At 39.2% G+C, this 22,864-nt stretch overlaps 1 long non-coding RNA gene and 1 other non-coding gene across 2 annotated transcripts in view; both read left to right on the top strand.

Annotated features, from left to right (window-relative positions):
• Positions 1-22,864, top strand: part of LOC128311272 (uncharacterized) — a 35,057-nt gene that overhangs the window by 9,348 nt on the left and 2,845 nt on the right. The window contains exon 2 of the long non-coding RNA XR_008289567.1: positions 18,279-18,354. This is a non-coding gene — a long non-coding RNA (uncharacterized LOC128311272). The remainder of the gene's footprint in view (positions 1-18,278; positions 18,355-22,864) is intronic.
• LOC113592553 (small nucleolar RNA SNORD59) lies at positions 4,369-4,440 on the top strand. Its single transcript, XR_003412459.1, has one exon. It is a non-coding gene; the product is annotated as a small nucleolar RNA SNORD59 (small nucleolar RNA).

The following is a 22,864-nucleotide window of genomic DNA, read 5'->3' as shown; positions in this document are numbered from 1 at the left end:
TCTGTCTTGCCAAGAGTTCATCAGACCAGATACCATTTTCTCATCACCAAGCACATATAACAACACCAACAACAAAACAAGGCACAGAGTACCTCTACCCAATATTGCTACCAGGTGAGGTCTTGAAAAGACAAACAAATTAGACAAGATCCTAGAGCCTTGTTTGGATAGACAAGAACTTCCTATCTTCTTGAGAAGCCAGGAGTTTGAGGGGGTGCTGTTTGGCCAGCACCGTAGTTAATATCTTTTTAACTCAACTAATCCTTGAGGGGTACAAGCTGTGTGAAAAAACGAAGTATCAAGGGACAAGAAAGTACAGGTGGGATACAGGCTGGGTAAGAGACTAAGAGCTGCTAAGATAATCTTATTGATGAAACTCCTGATTATATTAACCTTTTATCCCATGGTAGATTACAGCATAGTGTTTCCCAGTTCCTTTTTACATAATATCTAGCCTACAGTTCCCCTTAGATACTCCCAGTTAAAGGGCATTGCCCTGACCCTTAGTTCCCAAATATAGAGTGAGGCCACTATGGGGCCAGATCGAGTTGGTCCGGAACAAATGTGGTGATATACACTTTTTCCAGAGTAGGTTATTGCCCAGAGCGTTATCATGCTGGCCTTTTTTAAAACAAGCTTTATTCTGGGGGCACCTGGGTGGCTCAGTTGGCTAAGCATCTGACTCTTGACTCTTGGTTTTGGCTCAAGTCATGATCTCACGGTTCGTGAGTTCAAGCTTCGCGTAGGGCTCTGTGCTGAAGTGAGGAGCCTGCTTGGGATTCTCTCTCTCCCTCTTTCTCTGCCCCTCCCTTATGCTCTCTCTCTTTCTCAAAAGAAATAAGTAAGAAGAAGAAGAAGAAGAGGAAGAAGAAGAAGAAGAAGAAGAAGAAGAAGAAGAAGAAGAAGAAGAAGAAGAAGAAAACTTTATTCTAGTAATTCTTACTCTTAGGAGGACTCCAACCCCCACTCCCAACAAAACCTGTGGTAAAGCTATCTGCTTACAGATCTAGAAAGTTCATCTCTTTGGGAAAAAAAAAATTCACTAATTTGGTTTAAACCTGGTATGGAGGTTTTCTTGATCAAAACACACCAAAAAAATAGCAATAAAAGCTAAGTTAAATAATTCAAGTAAAGTGCCAGGAGTTTTCCATTATTCCTACCCCTGCTCACAGTTCAAGCTGATGTGAAGATAACCCATTTCTCAAATTGACCCAGATCTCTGCCTAGGACATGGATCCATTTGCTGGGTCTGAGCTCATAGCAAAGCCCATCTGGATGGATCAAGGCATATTTCTTCTTGGTATGGGAGCCAAACTTCCTGCCTGGAATCTGATCATCTTGGTTACTTAAAGATACTTTTAAAAATATATATGTTTAGGAGTGCATGGGTGGCTCAGTCGGTTAAGCATCTGACTCTTGACTTTGGCTCAGGTCACAGTGATCTCATGGTTCACGAGTTCAAGCCCCGTGTTAGGCTCTGCACTGAGCATGGAGTCTGCCTGAGATTCTCTCTCTTTCGTTCTGCCCCTCTTCCCCACTCTCTCTCTCTCTCTAAAATAAAAAAATAAAATATGTATATATGTTTAAATCAAGACTCAGTTATGAACTTCCCCAGCTAAGCATCTGATACCATCAGAATGGTTTAAACCTGTGTTGACGGAATAACAAAAGGAAGGAAACTCATGAAAATTTCCCTGATGCTCTGTATTTTATTTACAAATAGCTGACCCCTCTGTGAAATTTGTGAATAGCCTTTTACAAGCATAAATGTGGCACCACGTATAGGCAGTCTTTATCTCAACCTCGAAACTGTTAACTGGGCATCAATATCTGAAAATGTTTACATGAATTTTAATGCTGAAAAGTATAATACTCTTAAGTTGCTGATACTGGTATTTAGGGTTTACCTCTCACCTAACTCTCAGGTCATTCCAAATAAACCCAAAACACCATGTCTGCAAATCTGAATGCAGTCTGTTTCTGCTATGTGGTGCAAGTCTCTTAATTAGTCTCTCTGGCCCCATTTTGTTCTTCTTCTGATAATACTACACCTGGGCAATAAACATAATTTCTTAAAATGCCAACAATGGAAATATGGAAGTCCTGCAGGGAAGCTAAATTTGGAATGAATGTGAGTTCACTTTTAAGTATGTTGAGTTTGAGGGGATGAAAGGGCATTAAGGAGGAGACATTACAAGGACAGTGACAGATTTAGGAAGTGCAAGAGGGAATTAGATCGTGATGTGTAAATGTGAGTCATATAAGTAAAGATGGTAGGATCAATCATGAGATCTCTAAGTGAAAGTTTGAGAGTATAGAGGAGTGGTGAGCAATTTTTCTTTGTTTCTTTCATTCAAGAAAGGACCACTTAAATGAAGCAGAAAGTGTTTACAAATCTTGTTGTTGAAACATTCAAAGTGAAAATAATGTTACTGGCTTCCATAACAAGACCTTATGCTCTGGGATGATTTATTGAGATATGAATATCTATTCTTCTCCCAGGCAGTGTTTTCTAGCTTGCCCTAGCTTGATGTATTTGTGATGTGTAATCTAAGGTAAAAAGAATGTAGACCTGAGTGGGGAAATGAGAAGAGAAGGGGAATAATTTAGCTAGAAAGGAGTTAAGTCAACCTTCAGAGTGTTGGAAGAAAGGGAGAAGGGAGGTAACCAAAAGCCCAATCAACTAGGTCCTAGAGAAAGAGTTTGGGGATTTATAGAGAGAGAGAATAGAATGGAACCCAAGTGTGTCTCTGTAACCATAAATGGGTTCTCTGATGTTCTTTGAGATCTGTAAATAAAGTTGGAATACCTTTTAAAAATTGCCGTGTATCTTTATATGTGATACTGAGCAGAGTCTAGGCATATGGGACCCCAGGACTTATTAGAGTTCCAAGAAGAATGCCAGTGAGAAATTTGGCAATGGTTTTGAACTGCTAAAATGTTATCTGATCATACTAAGAAGTCATGACACAGAAACAGCTTTCAAATCTTTTCTAACTTAATTTGCATTGCTTTTTAGAGTTTAAAAATGTTTTCACTTTTATATCTTCTTTTATCTTTGGGTGATCCCTTAAATTATCATCACCTGTAATTTACAGATGGGGAAATTGAAGCTTTGAGAAGTGAAAACCAGAAAGAGATCAGGCTTAATGGTTAGTTCCACTCAATTGAATACCTACTGAGCCTTGCTTACTGAGATTCAGGTTGTGCTACATCGTGGGGACACAGCAATGATTAAAATGTGCATGCAATCCTCAGCCACCATACCATTCTTTCTTGACTCTTCCCCAGTTCTAAGAAGACTCATATCTCCTGTAAGCCTGGGCCAGGCTGGTTCATAAGGAGATTCAACTCTGAGCATCATCGACACAGACAGCCCATTTACAGGAAGAATCGACTCTAGGGTACTCTGGCAGTTCCATGCCTGTGATGTAGTCATCAAAATTGCAAAAATAAGGAAGATATGGGAACTCTTACATACCACTGAGTGGAAAATAAATTGGTACAATTACATTAGAAGGCAATCTAGCAACATCTATTAAAACGAAAGATGCCCTTATCTTACAATCCAGCAATTCCATTTCTCTCTCTATATTTGCAAGAAACTCTCCCATCAACGCATAAGGAGTCATGTAAATGAATATTCATTGAAGCATCATGTATAACAGGAAAATAATTGGAGACAATCTAAATATTCATCATCCTGAGAATGGTTAAGTAAATTGTTGTATGACCACACAGTGAAATACCATATCATAGTTAAAATAAATGAACTAGAACTGGAGCTATAATATGCATCAATCTCAAAAAATAGAATATCTAGTGAAAACAAAAAAGTGGCAGGAGACCCATAAGGCTTGCTACCATTTACATTAACTTCAGACCCATGGAACAATAGTACATATTTCCATGTGTGATAAACATTTTAAAATACTCTTAGTGATAGTAACTCCAAATTTAGGATAGTTGTTACCTCTGCTGAAAAAGAAGGATAATGATAGAGTACGCAGAAGCCTTTAGCCAAATCTGTATTTCCCCCAAAGTGGATTGGAAAAAAAATATGGCAAAAAGTAAATGTTTGACAAAAACTGGTGGGAAAGATGAGTTTGTGATATTATTTTCTATATCATATATACTTGAAATATTTCATTTAAAAATATAAATGTTCTTTTAATGGTGGAATTACAGGATTTTTCTCTTTGTGCGGAAATTTCTTTTCTTTTTCCTTTTTCCATGTTAAAATTCCATCCATACTTTGATATTTAATTCAAGTCTCACTACCTTATTGAGAATTTCTATGACAATCTTGTCAGTCCATACTATGCTCTCCCTTTTCTAAACCACAATAGGTCTATAAAGTTCTCTTGTATTCTATGATGATTTTATCAAAATGACTTTTGTTCTCAGTATGTTGAAGCCACATTTTAGGTACTGAGAAGGGGTAGGAAAAAAAAAAAAGTTCTCTTGTATACAATGTTTGTATGACCAGAATTCTTTCATGTTGTTTAAATATATATTGCATTGCAGTAATATTTGGCTTTATTGTACACAAACCTTGTTTCTCCAATTATATTGTAAGAACCTTAAGAGCAGAGATAATGTCTTGAACTTTTAAAATCCTTCCCCAGTGCCCAGCAGAGTCTAACCAGACATTTATTAAAAGAAAAGTGGCGTATAAACCAATAATTATTACTCTTGCTACAAAGCCTTTATCTAGAAAGTTGAAAATACTAGTTGGAGCTACATTTGCTTTTATTTTCCCAGAGAGAGAATAGTAATGAGCTGTGAAATGACCAAAACTCAGGCAGCAGAAGGGAAAAAAAGAAATAGCGGGTTTGTATATTACACATTCTGGATAATCAGTTCTTGAATGATTAAGTGTGGAAAATCTCTTATGAGTAAAAGCAGATTTTAAAATTTTATTTTATGACTATGGACTTGTTTCATAGATCATTTCCAGTTTTCAGCTGATCCTAGGCCAAACTTACAAATTATTTTGGAAAAACATTTCCTCTTATAATATGCTACATAGCCACACACAAATATACATTGTTATCAATCTGCCTTCATTCTGGTATTTATTTCTCCTCAGAACCGAAAGTTGGGTATTGAAGAATGAGATCAATTTAAGCATCAGTATGGTTACTTTTAGCTTTGCAGTAGCTGCTAGGCCAAAACTACTGCCACTTTCGTGCCTGAACAGTTTCCCAAGGAAACTTTTGTAATATTGTATGAAACCAGGCCACTATCTCGTGGTTCTTTGGCCTAAGTACTATAACACTCAAAACACAGTTCTCTAAATTAAAACTTACCTCCATCTGTATTTATGACTGCATTTTTTAACTCTACAGTGTGCCTCAGGGACTTATATCTCTAATTACCCTCCTCTATCTCTATGTCATTTGTGTCCTAATGAACATAACTAAGGGCACGAAAATTTCATGCAATTTGGTAAAAGATCATATATTCCCTCATTTTCACTCATTTTTAAAATGTTAGTGTTGAAGCAAAACCCTGAAGTAAAGTGACCAGAATTTTCCTATAGTAATGAGGAGCTTTATCATTGGTCTCTGCAATTCTTCCTTTCCCTAAGTAAAGTCAGAAAAATACTATTATACAAATTAAATATATATATATGTATATATATATATATATATATATATATATATATATATATATATACACACACACACATAGAGAGAGAGAGAAAGAGAGAGAGTAGATTGGGTCCTAAAATTTCCCTAAAGGATAAGTGTTTGTAACTTAGAATTAATTTCCCCATGAAAATATTGTGATTATGGTTAGATTTACAACCCAATGTATTAGTAGGTATGAGAGGATAGTAGATTAATAAACTGTATCTTGTTTTCTTATCTATAAGTTTATCATAGTAAAAAGAGAAGTATTTTTCCTTTCTCTTCTCTAGAGAGAGGGTTAAGATGGTGATTTTCTAAAGCCTCAGGGAGGCAGAAAACATAACTCTCTGGCAGGGGAAGGGGGTTCTAAGAAAAGGGGAGTGGCTTCACTTCAGGAGAATTTGGATCTGTTGAATCCCGAAGGATAGAGAATCAGACAGGGGTCAGTTTCCACAAATGGTAAGGACCTATGTCTACTCCTAGATAGCATATCAGGATAGTATACACCTCTGACGAGGATGCCAGGAAGGATATATTGCCTCAGACACAGTAAAAGTATTAATTTATGCTAAACTGAAACAACAAGGGTACATATTATAAACTCTAGGGTTACTGTTAATAGAATAGTAAAATTATGTATAAACAATATAATGTATAAATAGAAGAAAGATGGCATAATAATTTTTATAAGTAGTCAATGAAATCAAAGAAAGGCAAGAAAGAAGAAGGACCAAGTAACAAATAGGATAAATAGAAAACAGAATAGTAAGGTGTTAGCTATGAATCCAAATATATCCTTAATTACCCTAAATATAAATGGTATAATATTCCATTAAAAAGCAGAGATTTCCAAACTGGTTTTAAATATAAAGATTTAATAATATAATATTATGATAAGTATATATATGCTGTTTACAAAAGATATAAAAGTTACAATCTAAAATTATACCACAGAAGTACCAGAGGGTGTGCTATGCCCCTTCAGACCAGCTGCTGCCATTGGATTTCCAAGGTCATAGTCCCAGTTTGGAGCAGCGTCCATCTGTAAGGGGGATGGAGGGTGCTGGGCTCTGGTCTGCTCACAGGGAGAGGTCAGGGACAGGGTCAGTAGGGTGGGCATAAGTATATCTTCCCAAGTTCTCTTACAGTCCCTGCTGGGGCTCCCTGACTTATTTTGGTTGGTTCCTAGTGCTACTTCTTTTATAAAATACACTTTGTAGAACTGATTATATTATCTTGTTTACTTCGTGTCAGTTTGTACCTTTTTGTCTCCATCTTCCAAAACAGGTATGTTGGGGAAAAAAGTAATCTAGTAAAATCCCAGACAGAGAAAAATAAACAAATAAGTAAAATAATTACCACAAAAAAATTAAAGGTGAAACAAAGACATTTTATGCAAACACTAACCCAAAGTAAGCTGGTACAGCTATACAATAATATATAAAGTAGACTCTAGGGAAAGAAGCATTATTAGAAATAAAGTGTGATATTTCACGATGATAATATTAACCTATCAGGAAGCTATAACAATTCTAATTTTGTACACAACCGACAACACACTACAAAATATATACAGCAAAAGAATTGCTGAAACTGCATGGAATAATAGACGAATCTATAATCACGGTAGGAGCCTTTACTACATCTCTCAGTGTTGGAAAGAATGAGAAAAAATTAGTGAGGGTACACAACATTTAAATATGACTAACAAAATTGACACAGTTGATGCATACGGAATATTTTAGGCAACAACTGCAGAATTTACTTTTGTTTCACGTGAGCATTGAATAGTTACTAAAAGTGACAATTCTTGGGCCATGAAGCAAGCCCCTCACCATATTTCAAAAGAAATCATGCAGAGTATGTTCTCTGAGCAGAGGGGGATTAAGTTAGCAGTCAACAATTTTTTAAAAACAACAAAATTCCCAAACACATAGAAATTAGGCAATATACTACTTTTAAATAATCCATTAGTCAAAGAAAAAATAACAGTGGAAATGAAAAAATATTTTGAACTCAATAAAAACATGACACATTAAAAATTTTAAGATGCAGCTAAAACTGTGTTCAGGGAGAAATTTATCATCTTAAAGGCTGAAATGTATGGCTTTAAACAAGAATTACCTAGGTATCCATCTCAAGAACTTAGAAAAAAAAACCAATGAAACCTGAAGAAAGTATAAAAAAGGTAATGATAGGGGCATCTCGGTGGCTCAGTCAGTTGAGCATCCATCTCTTAGTTTCGGCTCAGGTCATGATCTCACAGTTTTGTGAGTTTGAGCCCCGTCAGGCTCGGCGCTGACAGTGCAGAGTCTGCTTGAGATCCCCCCAGTCTCTCTGCTGCTCCCCCACTCACACTCTCTCTATCTCTCTCAAAATAAACAAATAAACTTAAAAAATTAATAAAATAGGGGCACCTGGGTGGCTCAGTTGGTAAGGGTCCAACTTCAGCTCAGGTCATGATCTTGCGGTTCGTGAGTTTGAGCCCCACGTCAGGCTCTGTGCTGACAGCTCAGCGCCTGGAACCTACTTTGGATTCTGTGTCTCCCTCTCTCTCTGCCCCTCCCCTTCTCGTGCTCTATGTCTCTCTCAAAAATAAATAAACATTAAAAAAGATTTTTTTAATTAATAAAACAAAAAAAAGTAACGGTAAAGTGAAGAGAAAAAAATTAATGAAAAATGTAGAGAAGTCACTGAAAAAAATAACAGAACTGGTAAATCTAGCAAGACAGATCACACATATAAAACAGAAACAAGAACAAAAAGGGTACATATTACCTTTATCAGGCTTGGAAATGGGGACATCACCAGAAATCATACAGACATTACAAGTTGAATTAAAAATATTTTAGAAAACCTAATGTCAATAAATTTGAAAATTTAGATGAAATGGGAAATTTTTAGGACAACCCAATACAATAAGTGACACCAAAGAAGTAGAAAACATGAATAGTCCTATCAACCAAAGAAACAATAGTGACTAAAAATCTTCACACAATAGGGGCACCTCGGTGGCTCAGTCCATTAAGCTCTGACTTGAGCTCAGGTCATGATCTCGTGGTCCATGATTTCAAGCCCTGCTTGGGCTCTGTGCTGGCAGCTGGGAGCCTGGAGCCTGCTCCAGGTTCTGTGTCTCCCTGTCTTTCTGCACCTCTCCCTCTCATGCTCTGTCTCTCTCAAAAATAAACAAACATTCTTTTTTAATCTTCACACAATACATCTCCAGAATTTGATGTCTTCACCAGTATATTTTCCCAATATTTAAGGAAGAAGTAACATCAATCATATGTAAACTTTTTCAGAGAACAGAAAAAAAGAAATGATAACTTATTTTGTGAGGCAATAAAGTGTTGATCCCCAAACCTGAGAAGGTCATTACAAGAAAGGAAAATTATAGACCAGTCTCTCTCTTATCAAAGATGAAAAACTTCTAAATTAAATATCAGCAAAACAAACCCAATAATATATTATACATAAAATGTGTTTTTTTCAAGCATTCAAAGTTGGTTTAACACTAACATCTTATTATGTACCCAATTAATAATATAAAAGAAAATTTATATATTCATCCTTGTAGATACAGAAAAAGTTTTGATAAAATTCAACATCTATTCATGATTTAAAACTCTTAGCAAACTAGGGATTTCCTCTCTTTTTGGTAGTCTTTTATTTTGAAAGAGTTTCAGACTTCTAGAAAAGTTGTAAAGAAAGAGGAAAAACTCCTGTATCACCCTCAGCAAGATTCTGTAATTATTTCCATTTTATCACATTTGTCTTTTTAAAAAAATTTTTTTTAATGTTTATTTATTTTTGAGACAGAGAGAGACAGAGCATGAATGGAGGGAGAGTCAGAGAGAGAGGGAGATACAGAATCCGAAGCAGGCTCCAGGCTCTGAGCTGTCAGCACAGAGCCCGACGCGGGGCTCAAACTCACAGACCATGAGATCATGACCTGAGCCGAAGTCGGATGCTTAACCAACTGAGCCACCCGGGAGCCCCACACATTTGTCTTTTTAATGTCACTTTGTGTATTTAAAATCTATTTACTTTTCTGAACCATTTACGAGTAAGACATGATATCTCTTTATCACTAAAATGCTTCAGTATATAATTTTAAGGACAATCCATGCATATAATCACAGTAAAATTACCAAAACAAGGATATATAATTTAATGTAATCTATAGAACTTACTAAATCTCACAAGTTTTCCTAATACAACTTTTTGTAATTAAAAAAAAAAAAGTATTTTTTTCTGGTCCAGGGTCCGATCCAGGATCACACATTACACGAGTTGTCATATCACTTTAATCTTTTAAAATCCAAAATATTCATTATCTTTACTTTTTATTTTATGATCCTGAAGTTTTGAAGTGTACAAGCTTGTTATTATGCAGAATGTACCTCTACTGGGTTCAATTAATGTTTCCTCATGAATTGATTCAGATAATGCATTTTTGGCAGGAATACCAAAGAAATAATATTATACCTTCGACAGCATATTACATCAGGATGCCCATGGCTTTGGTTTGTCCCATTACTGGTAGTGTTAACTTTATTGCCGAGTTAAGGTGATGTATATCACATTCCTCTCTTATAAAATTAGAGTTTCCTCTATGTAACTAAAGGTATTTTATGTGGAGATATTTTGAGACTATGTAAATATCTTGTTTTTCATTAAATTTCACCCACTAATTTTTTTTTAAAGTTTATTTTTTTGGTGGGGGGAAAGAGGCAGAGAGGGAGAGAGAGAGAGAATTCCAAGCAGGCTCCACATTGCCAGCACAGAGCTCAACGCAAGGCTCAAATTCATAAAACCTGACATCATGACGTGAGCCAAAACCAAGACCCAGATGCTTAACTGACTGAGCCACCCAGGCATCCCTCACCCACTAACTTTTAACATCTTTTGATGATTCTTTCCTGAATTAATCATTACTCTGCTTACAAAATGATGATTTTCCAACCTAATCATTCCTTATATATTTATTAGTTAGAATTTCAAAACTTGGTCAAAGACTTGAACAGGTACTTCCAAAAAGAGAATCCCCAAGTGCCCAAGAAACACAGCAAAAACACAGGTTAAAATCAGAAGATGGGAGCCACTGGAACTCTCTTCTATGCTGCTGGTGAGGATGTAAATTGGCATATCACTTTGGAAAAGTGTTTGGCAATTTCTAAGAAAACTGAATATGGGAGTAACCTACAAACCAGTAGTGGCCAAAATTTGGAAAAAACAAAATGCCCATCAATAGTAGAATAGCTACATAGATTATGTATCTCTGTGCAATGCAATGCTACGCAGAATGAGAATGGACAGACTGCTGCTACACGTGGATGAAGTTTTTAAACATGTCAAGTGAAAGAAACAGCACACAAAAGTGTGCATTTATTTAAGGTTCTAAAACAGAAGAGATTAGGTTACTGTGATAGAAGTCAGGATTATCTTTTTTCTTTTTTTAATTTTTGTTTAATGTTTGTTTATTTTTGAGAGAGGGGGGGAGAGAGAGAGAGAGCGAGCAAGCAAGTAAGCAGGGCAGGGACACAGAATCCGAAGCAGTCTCCAGGCTCTGAGCTGTCAACACAGATCCTGCTGCAGGGCTCAAACCCAGGAACCATGAGATCATGACCTGAGCCAAAATCAGATGCTTAACTGACTGAGCCGCCCAGGTGCCCTGAGGATTGTGGATATCTGACAGGAAGTTGTAATTGAGTGGGAGCATAAAGGGATTTCTAGAGTACTAGAGGTCCTCCTTGATCTTCATACTGGTCACAAGGGAGTGTTTACTTTGTAAAAAGTCATTGAGATCTTACCCTTCTGATTTGTGCCATTTTATTTATTTATGATATATTCAATAAAAGGTTTATGTAAAAAGTCATACTCACATGAATACTTGTAGAACAGTCAGAACACAGAACACGATTTATAACCAAATAAATTCTATTTGTTTGAATTTGCCCAATCTAAGAATATCCTATCAATGGAAATCCAAACATACAAAACAGAAAATTACTTGTGGCACAAAAGCACCTTTCACTTTACAAAGCAACACATCAGATGCACGAAAGGAACAAGGATAAGACCCATACCAGATCTATTTTTCAATTTTGGAAATTTATCCGAAGAAAAGAAATGACTCAACAGAAGCACAAATCTTGCTGTGAAAATGTTCATTTTGAACATGATGTCTGCTGACAAAACACTAAAATCACCCCCCAAATCCAACCCCTGGATCAAGATTTAATAAATTATGATATACCAGTGCAAGAAAATAACATACATTAAAAAGGATGTATAGAGTTCCTTATAGAAACGCTAAAAAAATTTGCAAGTATAATGTTAGGTAGAAAAATTGAAATGTAAGGTGATATATATACCATGATTCTAACTATGTAGAAGTGAACCAATAGGTAAGATGAAAAAAGTAAGACTTGTGTTGGAGTGATAGATTTACGGATTTTTTTTTGAGGGTTTGAGGGGGTAAACTTCCCTCCATTCCCTATAACTATTCTCTCTGTCTCTGTCTCTGTCTCTGGTCTCTGTCCCTCTCTCTCTCTCTCTCTCTCTCTCTCTCTTTTTGAAGATCTAATTGGCTTTATTAAAAGATTCACAAATGAGACAGCACCCCACCTAGCAGGTAGAAGGGCGTTCCCCTCCATGAATATTCTTTATCATTATTTGGATCAGTTAGAGTTCTTTCTTGGCGAGCAATAGAAATGAACTTAAATAAAAGAAGAGATTTATGGAGCCATAGAGGAGTAACTTAAAGAATCAAAGGAATAACTGAATGTCCTAGAGGAAAGAAGAGCCAGGAAGTTTACAGAGATCTTAGAAACAACATTCCCTAACCAGCTCTCTGGTATTCTGACCCCCCTCCCCACCATGACTTGTTTTAAATGCCTTCTGTCCCTGTGTGCCTCTACTCGAGGTTCAAATTATTGGGAGAGAAAACTCTGATCGTCCTAGCCTGAGTCAAGTATCCACCTTGTCTTGTGGCAATCACATCAGGACAACCTGGAGTTGGGGAAAGGCACTTTCCTAAGGAAGAAGGGTAGTGTTGTTACCAGAAGAACAGGGAGCTGACAGATGCTGCGTAGAGAAAACAGTTCCGTGAAACTTCATCACCTTTTCAATAAATCAGAATATTACTACCTTCTTAGAGTAAATGAAAATATGCCTATTGGAAAAATTCACGCAATTTAAAAGAGTATACAGTAAAAGAGTAATGGAAAAGCAAGCATCCTTTATCCCGCTACCCATAACTTTGTGTTTATTATCTATTGCGTAACCAATTGCTCTCAAAAGATTAATGGTTGCCTAGGGCTGGGAGGACTGGGGATGAGAGCTAAAGAGAACAGGATTTCCCTTTTTTTTTTTAATCGTGTTCTAAAATTAGATTGTGGAAATGGTTGCACAACTCTGAATATACTAAACCACTGAAATTTCAGTGGGCACATGTTAAGGTATGTGAATTACATCTCACTAAAGCTATGTGGAAAAACTACTAGTTTAACCAGCTATCTCAGTTTTCCCCGGGCTTCCCTGGTTTTAGCACTGACAATCCCTTATCCCAGGAAACTCAGTCCTAGTAAATCCTGGACAGCTGATCATCCTATACAAAATGTAGCAGCTTAAGACAATAAATGTTTGTTAGCTCATAGTTTTTCTAGATCAAGAATCTAGGAGGAGCTTAACTGGGAGACTCAGGATTGCAGTCAAAATGTCAGTGGGGATGGAGTGTCTGGGTGGCTCTGTTGGTTAAGTGTCTGACTCTTGATTTCGGCTCAGGTCATAATCTCATGGTTCTCGAGGGTTTCTGCGCTGACAGCTCAGAGCCTGCCTGGTTTTCTGTCTCCCTCGCTCTCTGCCCTTCCTCCGCTTGCTCTCTATCTCTCTCTCTCTCTAAATAAAGAAATGAAAATCAACTTAAAACAAAAAGATGTCATTAGGGCTGCAGTCATCTGAAGGCTTGACTTAGGCCAGAGGATTTGCTTCCAAGCTTACTTGTGTGGTTTTACCAAGAGGCCTCAATGTCTTGCCTTGTAGGTCTCTCCATAGAGTGCCCTCATGACAGGACAGTCGGCTTTCCCCAAAAGCGTCTGATCTGAGAGTAAGAAAAAGAGACTAACATGGTTGTTGTAGAGTCTTTTATAACCTAATCTTAAATGCGTGTGCCATTTTTTCTGTCATGTTTTATTGGCCGCCCAGATCATCTCCGGGACAATGTGCGAGGGAACAATCTGCTGCCATTTCCAGGAAGCAACAAGCATGGGTTTGTCCCAGAGGCTGGCTCCCATTAGCTGTGATGCGAACTCTAACCCTATCAGCATTTTACTAACATTTTGCTGGTTTTTAAACTAAAACACGCCCATTATGGAACATATGAACAGTGTGAGAGTACAAGAGAAAACATGTTATGGTGAATACCTTTGTATATAAATTTTACTTCTATCTCTGATTAGATAGGATAGATCCATAGGTGTGCAATTATTACAGCACGTGATTTAAGTATCTTAAGACTTGTTGCATATTGCCAAAATGCTTGTTTGATGCTTGCGTTGTATCAGAGTGCCCATTTTGCCATACCCTTGGTGGCCTTAAGTATTATTGTTAGAAACTCTGCCAATTTCTGTGTGAAAAGTTGTATCTCCTTGTTTCAGAGTGCCTTTTTCACAGTAAGGTTAAACATTTTCCCAGGTTTAGTGGCTGCTGCTAATAAGTAAGCATATAAATCCTTTCTAGATACATTCATGCATTCACCTGATATTTATTGAGTGCCTGGTGTAAGAACATAGAAGTGCCCCAGCCCCCAAGATGCTCACATTCACGTGAGTGAGATTGGAGAAGGAAGGAAGGAAGGAAATATTTAAAAAGCGCAGCCAAGAAAACCATTGGGGTGCTGATGGAGACTGCAAGTACTTTTCTCTTGTTGGCGCATCAAGGACAGAGCTGAAGGATAAGGGAGTGTTAACAGAATCAGACCAGACCAGGGAGCTCAAATAAAATCTTGTTGGCCTTCTCAGCCCTGTTAAGGTTAGACCCTATCTCTGAGGCTAAGAGGAAAGCAGGAAAGGGTTGTTTTTTGTTTGTTGTTTAAAATAATCTCTACGCCCAACATGGGGCTCCAACTCATGACGAGTTGGAACTCACGGCTTCATCAAGTGTTGTATGCTCTACTGACTGAGCTGGCCAGGCACCCGAGGAAAGGGTTTTACACATGGGAGTGAGATAATCAGATTTGTGTTTTTGGAATGTCCCTTTGGGGAGGTAGAATGGATGGATATGGATAATGGAGGTAGAATCGATGGCCAGATGGGAAACAGCTGTAGTCCAGGACAGAGGTGAAGATGGCTTGATCCTGGGGAGCAGTGGGAAGGATACTGAGAAATATCTGAGATTTAATTAGCATCCCTTGTCCCAGTCTAGGTTTCTGAGAAAATTAAGTAATAAAACAAACATGGGCAGATAGACTCCAAAACATGCTATTTTTGGCTGAAAAAAAAAAAAAAAAAGAAAAACAACTATGGTGGAAGTTTTAGCTGAATGTGAGAGCCAAATGAGATGCTAGTAAACCCTTGGAATAGGGCAGGCTTCTCTGAGATAAGGCCACCTGGACGCCTCTTCGGAAATAAAGGATTTATTCCCCTGGCTGCTGGGAGGGCTGCTAGAACCCTCATCTAGTAGCCCTCTTTAGGGATGGCCTTGGCCAAAGAGAACCACTAGCCCCAAGTCATGTTCCTTCTTGGGGTAGCTGGCATCCAATGACAGATCAGATTGGGGAATATAAAGTCTTGGTTCCCTAGCCCCAATTTGAGACAACTTTGAAAGGTCATCTCAGCTTTGGAACCCCCCCACCCCAAGGTCATCTAAAGCCTTTATAGAGACTGAATCTCAGCTCAACTTCTCCCTTTGTCCAATCTTCCCTCCCTCCCCTCTCCTTTCCTCCCCTCCCCTCCCTTCCTCTTCCCCTTCTCCTTCCCCTTCCCCTTCCCCTTCCCCCTTCCCTTCCCTTCCCTTCCCTTCCCTTCCCTTCCCTTCCCTTCCCTTCCTTTCTCTTCACTTCCCTCCACAAGTATTGATCCTGATAACACTGTTAATAAACCTCCTATACATGAATATCTGTCTCAGCATCTGCTTTCCAAGGAACCCAAACTGTGACATCCTCTGGGGAATGCTGCACCTGGATGACTATTAGAATATGTGTCCCCATAGGGATGTCTGGCTGGCTCAGTCAGAAGGACTGAGACTCTTAATCTGGGACTCTTAATCTCAGGGTCGTGAGTTCAAGCCCCATGTTGGGTGTAGAGATTACTAAAAAGAAGAAAAAAGAAACTTAAAAAAAAAAAAAAAAGAAAAGAATGTGTGTCCTTGGGGTTAACAGCCGAGAGAATAAAGGGTGGCTCAGAACTAACACGCCCAGGTCGTCCTTCCCAATGTACAAATCACGCGTCACTCCACCTTCCCTGAGATGGAGCAGTTAAATGCATGGAGATGTGCCAACTGTTGTACCACCTCTGTTTCTTCAGCAAAGTAGGAAACATTAGGACAATACTGAGTGACATGAAGGAGACAGAACCTTTAGGAATTAATGTAGGAGAAACAGGTGAGTAAAAATAGGATCAGTCAAGAATTACTGCTAGATGAAAGACAACGACAAGTTTGGGGGAAAGTATGAGCTCACTTTGAGGTGTCTTTAGGATGTCCGAGTAGAGTTGTTCAGTAGGCAATTAAAGATATAAATCTGGAGTTCAGGAATGCGACTGGAAGTAGCAATATAAATGGGTGTCCTCAGCAGCTTATGCCTAATGACAAAGATCCCACAGAGAAATAATTTAGGGGACAGAAATATATTTCTTTAATTTTTTTTTTTTTACCATTTATTCACCTTTGAGAGACAGACAGAGCACAAGTGGGGGAGGGGCAGAGAGAGAGGGAGACACAGAATCTGAAGAAGGCTCCAGGCTCTGAGCTGTCAGCACAGAGCCTGACACAGGGCTCGAACCCATGAACCATGAGATCATGAGCTCTGCTGAAGTCGGACACTTAACCAACTTAGCCACCCAGGCGCCCTGAAAGATATTTATTTTTTAAAAAAAACCAACAACCTCTAATTAGTATTTTCAGAGATTTGAAAAGATATTACCTACCTAAGATAGGAGCAAGGATGCTATAGCAAGAAGGTTCAGAAATACGTGGAAATCTTGGGAATGAAAAGTATGTTTGGCAAAACTGAAAGTCCACTGGGAAGGTTAGATAGTTGATAAAACATCTCAGAAAGTAGAGTATGAGTAGAAGGTGAGAGACATAAAGGGTAATTCCAAACGGTCTAACAGTCAGTTAATGGTATTTATGAGAGCCTTCATCTTGGTTCCCCCCATTTTTTTTATTATCTGTCCTTGGATGTTTCTGGACCAGCTTTTAGCAGGAAGTTCTTATGAGGAAAGGCCAGGGTTTTGTGTTAGAAGGAAAGGATCCAGCAGAGGGGAAGAAATGGAGGGGGGTGGGTAAAGAAGTAGGTAACTGATGGAGTGCTCTCCCTGACAAGACGAAATGGGGTAGATACAAAGCTGTGGTGCAGGGGCTCACCTTAATTAAGAGGCACCCTTTCTCTGTGCAAGGGGAGAAAATGTGTGCAGGGGCAAATTGCTATAACAGGATAGACTGGCTGGATTATAAATAAAGAACTTTCTTTTTTAATTTTTATTAAAACATTTTTAAATGTTTATTTATTTTTGAGAGAGAGAGAGAAAGAGTGTGAGTGGGGGAGGAGCAGAGAGAGGAGGAGACGCAGAATCTGAAGTAGGTTCCAGGCTCTGAACTATTACTACAGAGCCCAACGCAGGGTTCAAACTCATGAACGTTGAGATCATAACCAAATGTTGAGATCATGAGCCAAAGCCTGATGCTTAACTAACTGAGGCAACCAGGCGCTCCTCTTTTTTTTTTTTTTTAAAGTTTATTTATTTATTTTGAGAGAGAGAGAGAGAGAGAGAGAGAGAAAGACTTGAGCGCGTGAGAGCCAGAGAGGGGCAGAGTGAGAGAGAATCCCAAGCAGACTCTGCACTGTCAGCACAGAGCCCGACATGGGGCTCTGTCTCACAAACCATGAGATCATGACCTGATCTTAAATCAAGAGTCAGACGCTTAACCAACTGAGCCACCCAGGCACCCTCAGAAATTTATTTCTCATAGTTCTGGAAGCTGGGAAATCTAAGATCAAGGCATGGCACATTCAGTGTCTCCTGAGGGCCTGCTTCCTGGTCATTTTCCCACTGTGTCCTCATGTTGGGGGAAGGACAAGAGAACTGTTGGGGGGGGGGTTCTGTTATAAGGGTGCTGATCCCAGTCATGATGGCTGGAGTCATGACCCAATCACCTCCCAAAGGCCCCACCTGTGAATTCACCGAGAGGGATTAGGTTTCCCTAATCCCATTAGGGATTAGGCTTCAGCATATGAATCTAGTGGGTGAAACAATCAGTCTATGTAGGTGAGATGATTTTCTGATGGTTTGTATTTTCTCTCTAAAGTATGAGCACTGTCCTTGGTTGAGGCTAACTGGGTGGGCATGGAAGTTGGGATGGGATGTGGTCAGGGAAAGCCGAGGTGTATGGAGACTTTTCTTTTTCTTTTTTTGGAAATAGACTAAATGAAGGACGAAAAACAACAAAGCTGCATGAGGAAACAAGAAGTGATTGCCAGGCTCCTCCGAGGGCCCAGGTGAGTTGGAGGTCAACACCGCAGTGGATGGTTGAAAGGAGACTTTGACAATGAGAGCAGAGGTGAGGAATCTCTAAAACAGAGAGACAGACTATTCTCATAACGAAAAGTCTCCTGCTTTCTTCTGAGAAGAGAGTTGTATAAACGAAAAATAGAACAACATCCTCCTCTGAGTCATAGGCCTCATTTTCATCAGCTCCCCAGTCCTGCTTATTTTCCTTTGATGTTTACAAAGGGCACATGTGATTATAAAGGGGAAAGGTGAAGGGTATAATAAACCAAGGACGCAGGAGGAGGAAGGGACTCAAGAGCCCGAAGGAGGGAAGGAAAGCACCCAACTGAGAGGAAACAGCCAGGGCAGGGGCTTCCTCTAGCCCTCTCAGTGGAGCCCCCGCCTCCTGCACAGAAACTCCCTGCAGGGATCAGACACTTGGTCGGTCGTCTTCACCCATCTACCCTCAGCATCTAGAACAGAGCCTGGCACCACACAGGTGCAAAGTAGACATTCGTTTGGTGAATGGATGAAATCCACAGAGCAGCTACTGGCTTTTCCAGTGGCTGAGCACACAAAAGTTTCCTACCCCCCCCTTCCCTTCCTTTACAAAAAGTTTTCAGATAGCTTTTGGGCCCGCTGGGGCCGTTTCAAAAGACAAATAGTCCTACCGGTGCTCCAGAGGACCCACCGCCCACCTTCCAATCAGAACTGCCTCTCTCTGTTCTTCTTGGAAAGGGAGGCACAGCTTGCTTTGCAAGAAACTTGCATAGGAAATGGGGCAATCTGGGCTGTTTTTCAGCCTTTTCAACCTCATTTCCTAAATTAAAGAAAGAAATGTAAGGAATCTTAGGAATATGAAACTTCTCCGGAATAATCTTTATTGAGCTGTGCTTGGAGCCAGCTGAAATCCTGAAGGGCTGTCAAGGCAGCCAAGAAGAAAAGAGAATGAGAAATAACTTAAACGATCTTAGCCAGACTCTGAAAAAGATATCTAGAGCAGCTGCTATTTTTTCCTTCCCAAAATGGTTTGCCTTTCCCCCAGTTTGATGATTGTTTTAGATTATTTTGGGGTCTAAGAGGAGAAAGGAGGAGGGAATCCAGTGTTTAGGAAGTAACATGATGAAGTTAGTTGTACCCTGGAAGCTTTATAATTTACACAGCTGTTTTATACGTGCCGACTTCCTCTCCTTTTAGGACGCCACTGACTGGTAAGTCAGGATTTTATTCACAGCACTCCCTTTAGAGGTTGTTCATGGCACTCTGGCTCCCCCGCCCACTTCAGTGTATCTCTGTGGTCTATGGATCATCTCTCCAGAGTTTCATCGCTGGGGTGAAGGGCCATTTTGTCTACCCTACAATTATCCAAAAAGAGTGCAGGAAAGCCATGTAGTCTGCCAGATGGACAAGGAACACTTGACTGCACTAAAAAATTTCCAGCAATGGTATCCCCAGCCTGCCCTTTTGCTGTGAGCGGTGCCCGAATTCCACAAGCAATTCCCCTAAAATCTCCAGCTCCCCGCTGCTGGATGGGTTTGGCTGGTTACCAGAGGCACCGAGGGCAGGGCAGGGGTAGGGGTGGGGGTGGGGGAAGTGGCCTATGGAGTGGCAATTCGTTTGACCCTCATTCTCGCTCCATTCTGTGATGTCTGCTCCAAAAATGAGCTGGCTACCAGAAAGGAACTGAAACTGATTTACCCATGGTCCGTCTTTGTGACTGTTGACCCAGGACTGAAGCACAGAACTGCTGTTCCCCGGCCTAGCCTGGGGCACACTGGGCTGACTCACTACCTCACCAGGAATGCAGCTAGTCTGGAATGCAGCGCAGGGGCCCAGATGCCCACAAGGAGCAGGACTTTCGAAAGGAGGAAGGTCTTTTCCTAAGCAGAGTGAAGACCCGCATTCATAAAGTTATAAGGAATCTTAAAAAAAAGAAAATCACACCACAGATAAATAAAACATTTTTCTTTCTACCCTTCCTCCCCACCTCCATTTCAGGTTCCTGCATGGGGCAAACACCGATCTCAGTTTGGAATGTATCTTTTCAGAGATTTACATAACTGCATGATTTACCTGTATATTTATTTATGTACATAGGTGTGTATTTAGAGAGATTTAGAGAGAGAGGGAGAGGAAATTTTGCATATCATGAAGTGTGGACATAGTATGGATTGTTCCTCAATTTGCTTTTTTTTTTTTTTAATTGAGCCTTGTCTCTTGGAGATTTTTCTGTGTCTAGGTGTTCTAATTCTTTTTTAAGCACTGCATATTCTTACATGACTCAGATGCTTCACTATTTATTTAACAGTCTCTCTCTTGATGATCATTTAGGTTGCTTTCATTTTTTTTCTTTTTTGAGTTCATTTATTTATTTTGAGAGAGAGAGTGAGAGTTCGAGCAGGGGAGGGGGAGAGAGAAGGGGAGAGAAAGAATCCCAAGCAGGCTCTTGGAGCCTGATGGGAGGCTCGAACCTGAGAGATCATGGCCTGAGCCAAAGTTGGATGCTTAACCAACTGAGCCACTCAGGCGCCCCTGCCCTAAGTTTTTATTTTTATTTTTTATTTATTGTATTTTTTTAAATATGAAATCTATTGTCAAATTCGTTTCCATACAACACCCAGTGCTCAACCTGCTCTAAGTTTTTAATACTTCAGTGAACAACCTGCTTTCCTTTTGCACATACACGAGTATTTCTGTAGGGTGGATACCACAGTGTGAGATTGCTGAGTCAAAAGATAGATGCATCTAAAGTTGGACGGACCACTGCCCATTCTGTTCTCCAAAAAGGCTTGACCAGTTTACATTCCCAGCAATGACAGAAGAGAGCACCTCTTTTCCAGAAGGCTTGCTAACCCAATCTTTGTTATGTATTGTCGGTCAAATGTGTGAAAAATGATATCCCCGTGTTTTTATTAGCATTCCCCGCCAAACTGATGAGACTGAGCAACTTTTCAAATGTTTGCCATTTATGTTTCGTCTTTTGTAAATTGCCTCTCATATATTTTGTCCATTTTCCTATTTTGTTTTATCTTTTTCTTGAGGACACATAACAAAGAACTTGTAAGTCCTTTGCTATCTATGTTACAATGTGCTCACCTGTCTACAACTGGAATTTTAATATCATTTACAGTTTTTGTTCAACAAACTTAAAGGGTTAATAAAATAAATTTTATTTATCTTTTCAGTCCTTCTCTTTTTACAGCTTTTGCATTTTGCATATTGTTTCAGGAGACCTTTTCTACCCCCAAAGGTCCTAAACATGGTCTTCTATATATTTTCCTTTAATAGTTTGATAATGTTTTTGTTTCCCTACCTAAATCCACCTAGAATTTATTTTTAAAAAAATCACATGAGGTAAAAAAGTAACTTAAGGGGTGCCTGAGTGACTCAGTTGGTTAAGCTTCTGATTCTTGATTTCAGCTCATGTCATGGTGGTGAGATCGAGCTTCCCATTGGGCTCCACACTGGACACAGAGCTTGAAATTTTCTGTCTCCCTTTCCCTCTGCTCCACCCCTGCTTTCGTGTGGGCGTGTGTGTACACACTCTCTTTCTCTCTCTCTCTCTCTCAAAAAAAAAAAAAAAGTAACAAGTTTTTTCTAATAGGCAATTGTTTCAATATCCTTTATTGAGGAGTCCATTCTTTTCCTTATCACAATACTAACTTCTCATGTACCTGAGCTTGTCTCGGGGCTGTCTATTCTTTTCCATTGAGCTACTGATCAATTCTTGTTCGACTAGAAACGCATGGAATTTATGAGTAATTTGGAGACAAGTGTTATCTTGACAACATTAAATCCTCCTATTCAGGTCTTTGTCTAGTTTTAATCTTTTTCTTGTAGTTCTTGAACATATCTGCAAGGTATGGTGCTATTGGTGACTATTTCCTAATTTTGTTGCTATTGTAAATGGAATCTGTTTTTTTTTCTTATCACACTTCCTATTTTTAAAACGATCAGTTTGTTGACTATTTTTTTTTTTTTTTTGCATTTGACCTTGCATCATTAGTTTTTGATAGCTTTTCGGTTGATTTTCTTAGATTTTCTAGGTAGCTGCTCATGTTATCTTCAAAGAGAAACACCTATGCCTCTTCATTTTTGTTTTGTCAGCTATCTTTTAGGTAAGAATAACAGAAACAAATTCAAACCAACTTAATCAAAAAAGGAAACGTGTGGGCTCACGAAACTGATAAGAAGCCCATATGGCTGGATCCAGGGCATGAGATGCTGCCATTAGGTCTTGGTCTTGCCTTTTCCATCTCTCTAATGTATTTCTCTCCGTCTTGGCTCCATTTCTAGGCAGGATCTCCCTGTGCAATGACAAAAAGTCTGCCAGCAGTGCCAGACTTACCTCCTATTCTTTCAGCAATACCCAGAGGCAGGGGACTTCTATTCTAGTGTTGCTATCCACAAAAATTTTAGGACTGATTCCAATTCATTGGCTTGCTCACCTGCTCATCTCTGAACCAATCATTTTAGTTAGGGGGTTAGAATATGCATGTAGACAGGGAGTGAGTCAGG

Source organism: Acinonyx jubatus, chromosome A3, assembly GCF_027475565.1.
Source record: "Acinonyx jubatus isolate Ajub_Pintada_27869175 chromosome A3, VMU_Ajub_asm_v1.0, whole genome shotgun sequence".
Classification (NCBI taxonomy): Eukaryota; Metazoa; Chordata; class Mammalia; order Carnivora; family Felidae; genus Acinonyx; species Acinonyx jubatus.
Note: the sequence above shows the minus strand (reverse complement) of the source record. Positions and strands in the feature narration are given on the sequence as shown.